Below are 12,234 nucleotides of genomic sequence, written 5' to 3'. Positions count from 1 at the left end.
TGTCAATGTGGTTCACTTCCCTGAGGGGTGAAAGCGTTTTTAACATCATAAATTTATTTACATTAGTTGTACAACTTCATGTTAAAAAGCTGCAGCGAGAAATAGCAGCATAAAGGATAAAAGAGGAGATTGCACCGATATGAGGTTTGAATTCCTGATGTGCAGTAACGAGAATCCATTCAATGTCTCAGATCAGTTAATTTTACTGATAACATCAGAATCAGTGTTCCAACATCTTAAAGAAGGGAATGGTGCTTTGACTGTCTCTGGTCAGTCGGACAATTCACCATTCATTCTTCTCGGATTCCATTCCTCGAAGGGATTTTCTTTTTCCTCTTGAGTTCCCTGGCCACAGCTGGCACCATCTTTGGATTGAGAGGTATAATTAACATTTCAGATGCAGTGCAGTTCTAATGAAAGGTTACAGGCCTGAAATGAAAACTATGTTTATCTCTCCACAGAGGCTACCAGACCTGCTCAGAATTCCAATATTTTCTGTTTTTATTTCAGATAGCCAGCACCTGCAGTATTTTGCTTTCCATTAACTCCTTAGTGAAACGTATAAGATCCTGAGGGAACTTGACAGGGTGAACGTGGAGAGGATGTTACCTCTTGTCGGAGAATCTGGAACGAGGGATGGCTGTTTAAAACTGAATTGAAGCATTTTTTTTTCTCTCAGAGGGCCGTGAGTCTTTGGAACTCCCTTCCTGAAAAGACTGTTGAAGCAAAACCTTTGAATATTTTTAAGGCAGAGGTGGATATATCCTTGGTAAGCAACACAGTGATAGATTATCGGGGGTAGGTGGGAAACATATTTTGGGAAACTTTCAGATCAGCTATGATCGTATTGAATGGTGGAGCTGCCTTGAGGGGCCGAATGGCGACTCCTGCTCCTTGTTCTTATGTAGGAACCCATCACCAGTAGATTTCGAGATCCATGTCTGAGCTGAAACCATATAGGTAAACTCAAACTGTAAACAGATCATTCATCAGCTGGAAATGGAAAGGGATTCGCTATATCTTCCCATTTACTAACACAGCAACACAGTCTCACCCGTGCGAGGCTATTCGGTTACTTCTTGTGTGCCAAGGGCTTTATTCAGTTTGCCTACATGTTAACATTTCAACTTTAAAAATTCAAAGGATTTAATCCACAGTCAGAGCATTGCTACTGGCAAGAGGCAGGTTAAATGTTCCATGTTAGGGAGAAAACAAAAGGTCACACCAGCTCGGCCCAACTGCTGAGACTCCACTGAGTTCAGGTCTAACTGTAGGAGTTGGTTCTGTTTTTCATTACATCTAGGAGAGAATTATGGTGGAGGCCAGGCCAATTTGGTCACTGCATCGATTGATTCAAGAATTTCATACCTTGCCCCCTTGGCATCGTATTCTGATATGTTTCTGTTGCACATTATCGCCTTTGAATGGCGGGGTCTTCACCCAGCGTTCGCTGCGGGGCAGAATGTGCCCTATCCTCATTCCAAAAGCTCGCTGCACATGCGCATTACTGTGTGTGTGTGTGTGTGTGTGTGTGTGTGTGTGTGTGTGTGTGTGTGTGTTTGGAGCATGCGCATTGCGGTCTGTTTCATGAGCATGCGCAGTGCTGGTCTGGGACTGAAGCTACTTAGATCAGGTGATTGAATGTCGAGCGGAGCAAATTAACAGAGTTAGTGGGTGTGTGAGGAGGAATGGAGCCAGCGGAGTGGGCAGGGAGGCTTCATAAACACACAGTGCAGGCCGCAGACCCCAAATAACAAGGTACCGGTCTTGTGTTTGCAGAGAACAGGCCGAAAAAGTCTGGATTGCTCCGTTCGCCAGGCCCGGGGTAACGGCCGCCATCTTTATAGGGGGCAATGTGCAGCAGGGCGCATGCGCGGTCATCCTGGTCCAGGTAGCAGGAGGAGAGAATGTTGTGCATTTCTATCCTGGACTGACAGGGATGTATTTTGGAAACTCCTTTTCTAGGTGGTTAGAAGGGGAGGATTTACACACGGTAAACTCAAACCAAGAGAAATGTTTGTTCCGTCTGATATAGGTCTTGTAAATCTCTTTTGCAGAACATTAGAAGGGGAGGATTTATAGACAGGAAACTCAAATCAAGAATCAAAATAAAATCTGACAGGGTCACTCAGTTGCTCAGAACCTGAATGTCATTGGCCTTTGAATACGGTAAGAATAAGGTTTATCTGTTTTGCATATGGGATAAGATTTTACACATCTGTGTGACTGGAAATAGAGAGGAAGAGAGCATGGAGGGATTTGTAACCAAGGATGTGAATTTAAAAATTGAGATGCTGCAAAACCAGGGTCCTGTGTAGTTCAATGAGCAGGGGGGACGGGGCATGGTGTGACTAAGATTTATTTAGTTATGATTGGAGGTATTCAAAATTATCAGGAGTCTGGACAGAGTAGATCGGGAGAGCATCAGGGGTCTGGACAGAGTAGATCGGGAGAAACTGTTCCCATTGGTGGAAGGATTGTGAATGAAAGGGAAGAGATTTAAGGCAATTGAAAAAAGAATCAATGGAGACATGAGTAGAAGCTTTTTCACATAGCGAATGTTTAAGATCTGGAATGTGCTGCCTGAGAGTGTGGTGGAGGCAGGTTCAATTAAGGCATTCAAGAGGGAATTGGATTATTATCTGCAAAGGAAGAATGTGCAGGGTTATGGGGAGAAGATGGGGGAATGGCACTAAGATTCGGGCTCATTTGGAGAGCCGGTACAGCGGGGCCGGCTGAATGGCCTCTTTCTTTGCTGCTTTTCACAATTCTGTGAGTGCGATACAGACAGTGAAGTTTTGGATGATCCCAGGTTTATCAAACTTGAATGTGGCCGGACAGGTAAGTGTCAGCATATTCAAGTCTAGAGGAACAAAGGAATGCATGAGAGTTTCAGAAATGGTTGAGCTGAGGCAGAAGCAAAGTCGGGCGATATTACTGAGGTGAATCCACTCGAGCACAGACCTTCCCTTTTGTTCTCCCACCACCAAATCGCCCTTCCGCTGAGCCCAACCTATCACATTTGTATCTTTCCAGAGTATTTCTGACATTTTCTGTTTTTATTGCTGAGGTGGGGAAATAGGCGGTCTTGGTGATGATGTGATTATGTGGTTGGAAGCTCATCTTGGGATGAAATATTTCACCATGGTTGTTGACAGTCTGGTTCAGCCTCAGACAGTTTTCAGGGAGAGGGCTGGAGTCGGTGTTTAGGGCATGGAGTTTGTAGTGGGGATTGAAGGCAATGGCTTCAGCCTTCCCAATATTTAAATAAAGGAAATTGCTGCTCATCTGACCGGATGTCAGACTAGTCAGGACGGTGTGTGACGTGGAGGGGAACTTGGAGGTGATGGTGTGTCACATACACCTGCTACCCTGGTCCTTCTAGGTGGTGGAGGTTGAGGATTTGGGAGATTCTGTCAAAGTTCTGGTCATGTTTTAGATGTATAACATACCTCTCATTCATCCTTGCCTCTCCCATCTCCCTCTCTCTCTCGGTCTCTCAGTCTCTCATCTCATAAAGGCCAGAGTCTTGCTTAGGCCCAGACTGGGTGGCAGGTTCTCTTCCCTGAAGGACATTAGTGAACCAGTTGGGTTTTTATGACAATCCAGCAGTTTTCATGGTCACTTTTTCCTCGTGCTGGCCCCACAAATTACCAGATTCATTCAGCTCAATTTCACAACCTGCCTTTGTGTTTTTGTGGGTTCTCTCTCACTCCCTTTTTTCTGTTTTAAATCAATTTCACAGGGTATTAGAAGGGGAGGATTTACTCAAACCAAACATCACATCAGGATCTGACAGAGTCGCCTAATTTATTGTAACCTGAATATCATCGGAAGGAACATGGAAGGAAAAAGCACCATTCACAGTGGGGAGAAACCGTACATGTGTTCTGTGTGTGGACGAGGTTTCAGCCGATCATCTGATCTGTCGAAACACAGGTGCAGTCACACTGGAGAGAAACCATGGAAATGTGGGGACTGTGGGAAGGGGTTCAATTACCCATCCCAGCTGGAAATTCATCGACGCATTCACACTGGAGAGAGGCCATTCACATGTTCTGTGTGTAAAAAGGGATTTTCTGATTCTTCCACTCTACTGAAGCACAAGCGAATTCACACTGGGGAGAGGCCGTTTACCTGCGCTGAGTGTGGGAAGGAATTCACTCAGTTATCCACGCTGCAGACACACCAACGACTTCACACTGGGGAGAGCCCATTCACCTGCTCTGAGTGTGGAAGGGATTCACTCACTTATCCAGCCTGTTGACACACCAGCAGGTTCACACTGGGGAGAGGCTGCTTACCTGCACTGTGAGTGAAAAGGGATTTGCTGATGCATCCACTCTACTGAAGCACAAGCGAGTTCACACTGGGGAGAAACTGTGGAAATGTGGGAACTGTGGGCAAGGATTCAGTAGACCATCCCAGCTGGAAATTCATCGACGCACTCACACTGGAGAGAGGCCATTCACCTGCTCCGAGTGTGGGAAGGGTTTCACTCAGTTATCCACCCTGCAGACACAACAGCGAGTTCACACTGGGGAGAGACCGTTCACCTGCTCCGTATGTAAAAAAGGGATTTGCTGACTCATCCACTCTATTGAAACACAAGCGCGTTCACACTGGGGAGAGGCTGTTTACCTGCACTGTGTGTTGGAAGGGATTCATTCAGTCATCCACACTGCTTATGCACCAGCGAGTTCACACTGGGGAGAGGCCATTCACCTGCTCTGTGTGTGGGAAGAGATTCACTCGGTCATCCCACCTGCTGACACACCAGCGAGTTCACAAGTAACTGCAGGGATTGGATTTTCTTACTAATGACATTCAGGCCTGAACAATGTTCATTGGGGTCTGTTTCTGCTGATGTTAATAAACTCCAGCCCAGTTATATATCTTGAATAAAATTCAAATAAATCAGCTTTGTGTTAGGTAAACAGAGTGTCGAGCCTTTTTAATATCTTTAACACAATTTAGTTCCTTTTGAAGGGCTCCCCCTCTCCCCTGTCTCCTCCATCCTCACCTCCAACAACAAGTGTGAGAAACTCATGGAGCTTCTTTGTCACTAAGATTGAAACAATCTGATCAGCTGCCTCTGCTGCTTCCCTCCCTTCCACTACCCCCCTGGGACAAACTGTCTCTAAAGTTCTCCCTTGTCCAAGCCCTGAACCCACATCTTTCTTTTGTATCCCCCCATCTCCCCTCATGCCCTCTCAGTGCCCTCTGTGTGCATCACCTGCTCCATTGGCCCTATTCCCACTAAAAGACTTCCCTATGTTCGCTATCATTGTCAATGGTTCTCTCTTTTCAGGTACTGTCCCCCTTTCCTTTAAACCTTCCATCATTACCGCTGTCCTTAAATAAAAACAAACCCTTCACTCCTCCATCTTTGCATGCTGCTTCCCCACCTCCAGCCTCTCTTTCCTTTCAAAAATCCTTAAACATTTTGTAATCTCCCAAATCCATGTCCATCTTTCCCAGAACTCCAGGTTTGAATCCCTCCAATCAGGTTTCTGCCCTTTCCTGATCATAGTTTTTTAATTTGCTAATTCAGTGCCAATGCCAATCAAGACAATGGCTGTGTCTAATGTGAATAAGATAGTGAGACCGAGTGAGCTCAGTTGTTGGTTCCGGTCCCAACCTCTATGGCGATCAGAGCTCAGCTCCCACCGCTGCCAAACTTTTGAGTGATTTGTTGTTTAAGGCGCTTCCAAAAAATTCTCCGTGCGGTGACGGGGCAGCTGAGCTGTGCAGTGTTGTATTCCGGACGGAAGATTGAGGAGAGACAGTGTAAATCCCAGCGTGACTGGGAAAAGGTGGGACAATGGCACGGATTGGAAGGCCTTTTTCCTCTGAAACTCTCTGTATCTATTCTATTATTTATACAAACAATATCAGTTACTTAGTGGGCAGTCCTGGCTGAGTGGTTAAAGTGTTGTGTTTGAAATCCATTGGGGGCTTTGGTTTGAGTCCTACCGATTCCCCTTCTCATCATTCCTGATTGCAACAAGCCATTTGCAGAATTAATTATCGGTTAAATAAAATCAAGAACACCCCAGCAGCCCTGTGTTTCTAATTTCTGTTCATCTGCAAACATTCTCTAAATTTGCAGTCTAAAATGGAACAAAAATTGGCCACATTGATACCATCCTTGTTTTCTGGGTGTTTGTCTCTCCTTAGGCCTCTGTCACTCTCGGTGTATATCTCTGTGTGTGTTCCTCTGTGTGGGTCAATGTGGTTCAGTTCCCTGAGGGGGGGTGAGCATATTTTTATCATTACAAGCTTTATTCACATTAATTCTGCACCTTCATGTTAAAATTTTACAGAGAAAAATATCGGGTTGAAAAATGCAGGAGGAATTTGCAATGTTTGGAAGGAGGTGCAGCTAAGAAGTGGAAGATGTAAATGATGTTCTTGATTATTGAGTGGAATGCATTACAACCTTGGGGCTTTTGTAGATTGATTAGCTTCCACACTTTGAAATTCAGAACAAGCTGAGGCTCCAGGTGAAAAAACACTTTTTTTTCACTTTAGCATTGTTAGCTCAGTTGGTAAAGCCTGAGACTTTTCACCTGAGGGATGTGGGTTCAAGCCCCATCTGGACATTACTGTTTTCTTTTCTAAACTTTGCTGCATTTATGGATGATCCCCAGATCTCCATTCCTCCAGCAGTTTCACTGCTCAAACTGAGTCTTTCTCCATCCCGCTTTGTTAATATCACAGTTGCTGGTTTCTGAGTGAAAACTGTCCTCTGCTTAACTGGAAGCCAGAGCGTTTCATGCTTAAGATTTTGTGCTTTCACCACCGCAGCCTAGGTTCAATTCCCAGCCAGGGAAAACCTTTTCCTTCCCGCTGTGTGAACTATCACAATGAATGGGAATTCCTTATTAAATGAAACCAGGAATGGCAGTGTCTGCGGAGTGAGAAACATAGTTAATCTTCCAGCTGGATGATCTTTCATCAGAGCTGGAAAAGCCAGAGATGTAACAGGTGGAAAACAAGTCCAGAGGCGGGAGGGAGGGGAGTGAAAGGACAAAAGGGAAGGACTGTGATAGGTTACAAGGCACGAGAGAGAAACAGACTAAAGGGATGATGGTGCAAAATGTGGGTGGGAATGGGACAGATTTTTCTTCCTGCTGTTCAAACTGGCAAAAATATCACTGATCAACCAATCACAACTGCTTTTTCAAAGCAGCACGCTGGGCCGAATGGCCTCTTTCTGTGCTGTAACTTTCTATAATTGTCTAATTTCCATCCCCACTGCAGCTGCCTTCACAGTCATTCGATCATCTCACAACCCTTTCCAGCAAAATCCACCTTCTTCCCTCTGATGTCATGGGACTGAGTAAAATCAGTGCAAAGTGTTCTTGTCATTTTGCACATGATTTGGATCCAGAGGTGGAAGGTTTTTATTCCACTTCATCCCGAATCAATTCAGCAGGGACATGGAGAAAGTCATGAAAGGTGAGAAGCATATCAGCGTGAGTTGAACCTGAGCGGCGAGAAGGTAATGGATTTTAAAGCCACTGCCTGAAGCACAGTTCCAACCCTGAAACAGGTTGACTGCTCATTATGACGTTGCTGTTTGTGGGAGTTCGCTGAGCGGTGATTGGCTGCCATGTTTCCTGCATCACGACTACGATGACACTTCAAAAAGTCCTTCATTGGCTGGAAAGCGCTTTGAGACGCCCACTGCTCGGGAAAAGTGCCATACAAATGCAATTTTGTCTTTCTTTAATTATCTTAAATCCCATTCGTCCAGTTACTGACCCCTGTCAATGGAAATAGTCTCTCCCTATCTGCTCTATCAAACCTCCCTTCCCCACCACCCCCACACCAATCATTTTGAACAGCTCCATAAAATCTCTGTTTAATCTTTGCTCTAAAGAGAACAAACCCGGTCTCTATAATCTCTCCACAAAACTGAATTTCCTCATCCCGGGACATGCTGCAAGGCGGAGGATTGAGATGAGATTTTAGAAAATATTGTCAGTTGGCAGGTGGGAAAATGAAGAAAGAACCAAAGTAGAAAACCCAGTCTCCAGCTTTGTGAATCTTTAGAAACTCTTGGAACTGGAATCAGGGGAGAATGAAGGGTGAAATGTCTGACTGACCAGAGACAGTCAAGGCACCTTTCCCTTCTTAAAGACACTGGAACATTGACTCTGATGTTATCAGTGATCTGAGACATTGAAAAGATTCTCGTTTCTGCACATCAGGAATTCAAACCTAATATTGGCTTCAGGACAATCAGAATACTTGGTAACAGACAAGACAATGAAAGGCTCGAAGGGAGGCGGCACAGGTTGTAGGAGAGCTGATGACAGGGATGTGTCAGCAGTGGGTGAGATCAGACTGTTTCCATGTATGCACAATGAATGTACCAACCTTTATTTTGGAAATGTGAAACTGAGAGATCAATTCTCATTCCAGGAGCAGCAATCAGAAGCTTTAACTCCCTCATTCTCAGTCTCTGTGGTGCAATTGGTCAGTGCGTTCAGCTGTTAACTGAAAGATTGGTGGTTTTAGACCACCCAAGGTGGTCTCACCCATTAGTGTTCATTGTCACTCAGTTCCCGGTTGTCACTGGGCACTTGAGTTGAATGTCAGGGCCCCCAAAATGTTGGCGGCTCCACTGTTATCCAGTGAGCTCCCAGGCAAGCGGATTTTCTTTGAATATTCATTTCAAATATAATGAGAAAACAATTAAACCCACCATATGCCAACATCTAACCAACTGCAAATTTATGAAGTTATTGGATTCAAACAAGCCCATCAATTATTCTCACTTCCTCAGCTCCACAGTGAGTGAGACAGGGAAAAGCAGCAAAGCAGCAATATTCCAGCCCCGCACTCTCCAATCACCCGCTGCCAGCAGAAAGCAGCGACTGCAGCTTCAGTCAGCGGGTTACTGCCCATCCCTGGAACGCGAGATACTCCAACCCGGGCCAAACCTCCCAATACACTGAGCACAGGCTCGGTAAAATGCAGGTAGATTATATCCCGGTCACTAAACCTCCGAGCAGCATTTACAGAATTCCCGAGTGAGTGAGTCACAAATAAAAGTCACACCAACTTTCTGAATCGTTTCACTGTAAAATTCATTCATTTTATTGAAAAGTTCACTGTTGTGAATCTGAAAATGAGCACCATGGGATTTGTGTTACTGAATGACATTTCCATTGTTTGTCCGTCAGGTTTGTCATTCAAATTGTGTTGGATATTGAAGTGATTCTGATTTCAAAATGAGGTCACAAAGCAGCTAAACATTAAATCCAGAAACAAATCCTGAGGAAAAAGGATCACAATGTTTGGAAGGAGGTGCAGCTGAGAAGCGGAAGCTGTGAATGGTGTTATTGATGATAGAGTGGAAAGCATTGGGGCCTTGGTCAGTCATCGTGTCTGAGTGATGAAAATTATGCTCTTAAAATCCACTGGGGTTTCCCCAGGAAAGTTCCAATCTTATCGACTGTGCTTCTTATTATTGTTGATTTCAACCAGGTGTTCACAGAACTATTGGATCAATGGAATAAAAAAAGTCAAAAAATTCTCCTGGTTTTTGGACTCTAAGGGAATGAAGGGCGATCGGGTTCGGGTGAGAAATTGGTGTTGAGGCTGGGGGTCCTCCATGATCTTATTAAGTGACGGAGGAGGCTTGTGGGGCCTTATGACCTATTGCTGCTGCTTTGCTTCTGTTCTATTTCAGTATCAATACCAACCAAGGCGATGGGCAGTAGCATCCTGAGCTCGGTAGTGCAGCTGTAGTGATTGTTGATGGTTTAAGGTCTTATTCTTTATTGAAGCTTGGTTTCTAACCCCAATGCTGCTAAAATTGCCCTATTGATCGACAAAGTGCCAACTCACAGTTAAAGCAGGTGTGTGCAGTGTTTCACTTTAACAGGAAGAATGAGGAGACACAATAAAAATATAAATGGCTGTGGGGAAAAGGCGGGGTTTTGAATTCACTGATGCGTCGAATGTCCTCCTCCTCTGCTCAAGCTATCTATAGCTTTATACCAATGATGCTAACCTGTCCATAGGGCCAGTCATCGTGGCCGAGTGTTTAAGGCAATGGGGTTTCCCGCTTTTTGTTATTTCTGGACTTAACTGTGTGTCTACAGAGTTAATTATCGGTTAAATGGAATAAAATCCATCAAAACACAGGGGCGTTTTCCTTTTTCTGTTCATTCCCGAAGATATTCATGAAACCTGCAGTGGAAATGAAGCAAAACTTGGCATCATGCTTGTTTTCTTGGTGTTTGTCTCTCCTCAGAGACACCTCCTTGTCCTCTGTCGCTCTCGGTGAATATGTCTGTGTGTGTTCCAGTTCCCCGAGGGGATGAACAAATTTTTACCATCACTAACTTAATTCATATTAATTATGCAGCTTCAGATGAAAATGTTACAGAAAAAAATGTGAGGATGAAAAATGCAAGAGGAGTTTGCAATGTTTGGAAGGAGGTGCAGCTAAGAAGTGGAAGATGTAAATGATGTTATTGACGATTGAGAGGAATGTTTTGCAACCTTGGGGCTTTTGTAGGTCGATTACCTTCTACAAATTGAAATTCAGAACAAGCTGAGGTATCATGTGGAAAACAATAATTTCAGGGTTGTGGGTTCGCCCCGCTTCTTACAAACAAATAATGACCAACCTGCACTGCAGTTCCTGTGAAACTTGCAAGGCAGCACAGGAGAGATATTGACCACGGAAAACACTTGATGTACATCAAATTCAAAGCACTTTCATATCACATCTCTTTCTGCCTCACCTCCAGCTCTTTCTGCCGGTCCAGGTAGAAGTTTGATGCAAACACAGTCAGCTGGTACAAATGTAAAACACAACATTGATCGGTTTACAGATAACAGTGTATAGAGACACCAGGATCTTCCTGATTCTCCCAAGTGCTGATTATAGGAATATGCACAGTGCCGATTATCCACAGTCACACTCTCCTTCCAGTCTTGTGTACGTTGTTCAGCGTTGAAATGTTCATATTTGTACACCAGGTTTCAATGTGAAGAAAGCAGAGCTGTGAGAAGCTTATATTAATCAGCAGATGTACTGCAAGAAGTACCTTGAATGACTGTGAAAGAAGTAACTGTGGTGTTGGGAAACATAAGATTATAGAAAGTTACAGCAAAGAAAGAGGCCATTTGGCCCTGTGTGCTGCTTTCAAAGAACTCTGAGGAAGAGTCATACGGAATAGAAGCATTAACTCTGTTTCTTTCTCCAGAGATGCTGCCAGACATACTGAATTTTTCCAGCATTTTCTGTTTTTATTACAGATTTCCTGTATTCACAGTATTTTGCTTTTATCTCTGGATTTCTAGCCCAGTGACAATGCCACTACGCCACCTCCTGAATGCTGACAAATGAATAAGAAAATACGGGTGTGTTTGGGTAGGTTTTCTCCTATTTAAAATGATAAATCCTCAGGCGGCAGGGTTCAAACCCATGTGTTCATTTTAAACAACAAATGTAAATTATTGAACATTCACTCACACTTAAATGAGCATGCTTGGATAATGCTCTTGCCAGGTTTCAAACCGCAGCTGCATCATATGTGAAGCGAGTATGACCCCACTCGCCTCTATAAACCCTGCGCTGTAAAGAGCCCAATGGAGCTGTCTGGAATGTTAAACGGTGACGTCATGCAGCAGCACTTTGGGTCTTTGTTTTGAAGAAATGGAATTCGGCTGTTCTCATTAGGAATGCTGGAGACAGACTGATCAACAATGTCATCATCAAATGGCACAGCGCAGTAAGAGGCCCTAAGATGGAAGCAAAATAATCTAGGTGCTGGAAATCTGAAATAAAAACAGGAAGTGCTGAGAAAAACTCATTAAGCCTGGCAACATCTATGGGGAGAGAAGCTGAGTTAACGTTCCGAGTCCGTATGTCTCTTCTTCAGAGTCAGACCGACTCGAAGCATTAACTCTGCTTCTCTCTCCACAGGTGTTGTCAGACCTGTTGAGTTTTTTCAGCATTTCCTGTTTTTACTACAACATGAAGCCCTTCACCCCATCGTATCTGTGCCAGCTATTTTTAAAGAGCTAACCAACTTGTCTCAAATTCCTTCTGTCTTTACTAAAACCTGAGTTTTCCCCCTTTCAATCTTTGTCCATTTCTCGCGTGAAGGTGGAGTTTCTGCAGAACACAGGCACAGTTTGCCTTAGTTACCAAAGTTTCTCTGACCCAATGACATGAAGAGTTGGACTAGGATTCCTCATAAA

The sequence above is a fragment of the Carcharodon carcharias genome, assembly GCF_017639515.1.
Source record: "Carcharodon carcharias isolate sCarCar2 chromosome 27 unlocalized genomic scaffold, sCarCar2.pri SUPER_27_unloc_18, whole genome shotgun sequence".
In the NCBI taxonomy this organism is placed as follows: Eukaryota; Metazoa; Chordata; class Chondrichthyes; order Lamniformes; family Lamnidae; genus Carcharodon; species Carcharodon carcharias.
Note: the sequence above shows the minus strand (reverse complement) of the source record.